General features: G+C 43.9%; 1 long non-coding RNA gene across 1 annotated transcript; it reads right to left on the bottom strand.

Annotated features, from left to right (window-relative positions):
• Positions 1-3,245: 3,245 nt before the first annotated feature.
• Positions 3,246-3,894, bottom strand: LOC121719256. The gene is made up of 3 exons (XR_006034218.1): positions 3,822-3,894; positions 3,688-3,746; positions 3,246-3,610 (listed from the first exon to the last, which is right to left on the bottom strand). It is a non-coding gene; the product is annotated as an uncharacterized LOC121719256 (long non-coding RNA).

The following is a 3,894-nucleotide window of genomic DNA, read 5'->3' as shown; positions in this document are numbered from 1 at the left end:
TGGGCATGTAGAGAATTGACTGCTGATTGCCGCCACTTTGTTTGTAAAAAATGAGGCGAGGGTATCTGCAGTAAGGCTGGATGGAGGAGGAGGCAGCTGAGGGTTGAGTAGCGATTTGAAGGTTGAGAAAAGTTTTCGAGTGTCTGTAGCGCTGTTGATTTTGTCATTGTAGAAAGCAGTCTTAGCAGCAGTGATGCTGGCTGAGAAGGAGGTCAGAAGTGTCTGGTAGTTTTTGAGGTCGTCAGCTAGTTTGGATTTGTGCCATTTCCTCTCCGCGGCTCTGAGTTTGGTGCGCTGCGATCGGAGGGTATCATTTAGCCATGGATGAGAATGTTTGGATCGAGCTGGCCTTGTGGTAAGAGGGCACAGCTCGTCTAGACACGAGGTCAGTGTGGAGCAGAGCGAGTCAGTGGCTTCATTAACCTCCAGAGAGGAGAAGGTGTTGAGTGGAGGTAGACCGGAGGCAACCACAGAGGAGAAGTGCGTTGGAGACAGGTTCCGGATGTTGCGGCGGAACGTGACCATCGGCTGAGGAGCCGGAGGCTGTTCTGTCAGGCTGACGTTGAACTGGATGAAGAAGTGGTCAGAAAGATGGAGAGGCGTCACCATGAGGGTGTCTGTGCTGCAGTTCCGAGTGAAGATCAAGTCAAGCTCTTTGCCAGCTTTGTGAGTCGGTGGGCTTTGAACCAGTTCGAGGTCAAAGGAGTGGACCAGGGCCAAAAAGTCCGCTGAGCCTGGGGCATCTAAGTGGATGTTCATATCACCGAGAACAAGAAGCGGACAGTCATGCTCAGGGATGGAGGATAGCAGAGTGTCAAGTTCATCAATAAAGTCGCCTAGTTGGCCTGGAGGGCGGTAGATGACCAGCACGTAGAGTTTTGCTGGGGCGATCACTGTGATGGCATGGAATTCGAATGAGACATATTTGTTTGAAGGCAGCAGCGGGGTGAATTTCCATTTGTTGGAGATCAGCAGGCCCGTCCCGCCTCCTCGTCCAGATAGGCGAGGGGTGTGGGATAGTGTAAGGTTAGTGGAGAGTGCAGCCGGGGTGGCAGTGTTCTCTGGTTTGATCCAAGTCTCAGTGAGAGCAAGGAGTTCCAATGAAAGGTGGTTGGCATAGCCAGCTATGAAGTCCGTTTTGTTGACTGCAGATTGACAGTTCCACAAGCTCATGGAGAAGGAGGTTTCTGTCGGTGAGGACCGTTTAAGTTCCTGGAGGTTAAGGCGATTTCTGCCCCTTTTGGCATGATGGCGTTTTCGGCAATGGCCGGTGATAACAGATATGGTGGAACGGCACATTTTGCCTTTGTCGGTGCCTGTGCTCGGTGAACTTGCACAGGTAAACTTGCTTGTCTTGACCGCGTCCGTCTTAACCGCGGCTGGCTGCACCGAGGGCTTATGCTGACGCTTCAGCAGCAGCCACTATTTTTATGCTTTCCATACCTTACTATGCACAGAGAGCAGGCTCAGTCCCTGCCTCAGTCATTGCAAGCGCCTCTGATTTATTAATCACCACTATGTGGATACTGTTTTTAGAATTGATTTAGATTAAGTGTTAGTATAATTTGTATTTTTGTAATTTGTATTTTAGTATATTTTTATATATTGTATTAATTGTTAGTATAATTTGTATTTTAGTATATTTAGCGTATTCTTTATCTTTTACTGTCCTTACTGCTTAGTTGTGTTTTTATATTATATACTTTAATTACTCTTTCTGCTGTTAAAGAATGTGTTTGTGTTGTATGTATGCTGCTGCTGAGACCTTGAATTTCAATAAAAATCAATATCTATCTATCTATCTATCTATCTATCTATCTAGTCATAACAATACAATTATTTAACTCTTAATTGTCACCATATGACACACACATTGAACATGCTCATTTAAATAAGCCATGTGAATGTACCGGAGTTAGCCTACCAGCTAGTTTTTTTTATCTGCAGTCCCTATGAGGTTGATGTTAAAAAAGAAATGGAGAAATGGAGATAACACACAAACATGTGTGAGAAACATAAAAACACTGACACTTAAATACAAACAATCAGTACACCAATAACATACTATAACTATATGACAAATGGAAACACTTTTTGTATGCAAAGTGCTGCCTTTTTTTCCTTCTTTGATATCAGTTATACGTTTGGCCTAGCACTCTAAAAAACGAATAAGAGACTGAGTGGAGCCTGCTCCTACCACACAATTCTCTGAGCATTGTAATGACCACTACTGCAAACATATATGAGTGTCCAATAACCATTGTTTTCCAGAATTGGAGAAGCCGTTTATAGTTCCTTAGGTAATTTGTATGGTGTTCCTCAAATGTGCTGCTCAATAAGAAAAGCATGGGTGGACGGTAGGCTTACAGCGAATTTTCTAACCTGTACCAAAACACATTTTTATTCAAACATCAAGTCTGCCTCAAAATACAACAGAGAAATCCTGAACTCAAAATGTCATTGTGGGAAAAAAAAAAAAATCAATGACTGCGTAACAGTGCAAATCAGACCTTTCAGAATAAGGATAATAGCCTAACGCTAATAACAAGCCTTGCCAAAATTATGGGTCATTAAGTAAGAATACACAATAATTGTTAGATTAAGTAGATTATGTTAAAACGACATGGACATTAGGCCGAACTTCCGACGTATTTTTTTGCACACACGCTGGCTCTGCCTGCTGCGCTGCCTGTACAATGTCCTCGGCTTCGCGAAATCAGTGCATATTCGCGCCTAATTATAGAACGTCAAAAAGAAACAAAGTAGCCGGACTGCATCCAGACACTTAGCTGCCGTCAGGGGCTGCATGTGTGACAGTAGCCTACCTTGTATATAAACAGTCACCAGGTTGTAATACCCTGTTACCCAGGAACCTACCCGTTAAATTAACCTGATAATTTCCTGTTTACCACTAGGGTCACACAAGTTGGTAGTCTGAATAATAGGCAGAGACGTGAGATTACAATACAAAAACTATTACAATTTATTTATTTAAAACAGGGTCAATGTACATGCACTTCAATACCAGAGCAACACCATGTAATGCTAGATCGTCAGGATCAATGTTGAAACTAGATTGGGCTTACCGTAGAGGGCAGATGTCAAAGCCTCTGAGGCGAAATCTGTGATTCAAACCACACTGCAAATCAAAATGAAAAGGTGACTTATCTAAACTAATTAACACAGCACACACGATAAGGGATGGACACCACCAGAGGAGAATACACCCTCCAACTTGCGCCCAATGTAGCCCCCAGCAGGAGAGACAAGCAACATACACAGGGAAAGCCCACTTGACAGTACATGCAGTAGAAAAACAAACAAAAACAAATGAGTACAAATAAGACAAAACAAAATACAGAGAAAAGCACAGAGCATCAATAGAGCAGCAAGCAAACCAAACTCCCACACATGCACACTCATGCAACAAACACGCACGTCCGCACTAAACTGGCCCAAGCAGATAGCCACCACCAGGTTAGCTAGCAATCATGCATCAGAGACGCAGCGATGGAAGTCCACAGAGAGAAGCGGAAGGCGCTCCACACAGCAAACCCCAAACAGGAACAAAACAGCAAGGCCGTCACCACATCAGGATACCATACAGATCCTATAAGGAGTACAGAGTCATTACTCTAACGTTATGCTTAATTTAGGTAAATCGAGGTAAATAAAGCTACAACCTACCATGCAACAGCTAACGTCAGATGTAGGGAGCCCGGACAGCGCAACACTCTGTGATGTTGCTGTAATTAACAGATAACGTAAACGAGTGGCCTAGCTATGCGATAATGTTTGCACACAGGAAGGAGTACACCTACCTAAGCTGGAATTGATGAGCACACCGGGGAAAAGAGCAGCCGTGACAATATCCAGCCAGTAGTTTAGCAGCAA

Source organism: Alosa sapidissima, chromosome 9 (assembly GCF_018492685.1).
Source record: "Alosa sapidissima isolate fAloSap1 chromosome 9, fAloSap1.pri, whole genome shotgun sequence".
NCBI classification, from domain to species: Eukaryota; Metazoa; Chordata; class Actinopteri; order Clupeiformes; family Clupeidae; genus Alosa; species Alosa sapidissima.
Note: the sequence above shows the minus strand (reverse complement) of the source record. Positions and strands in the feature narration are given on the sequence as shown.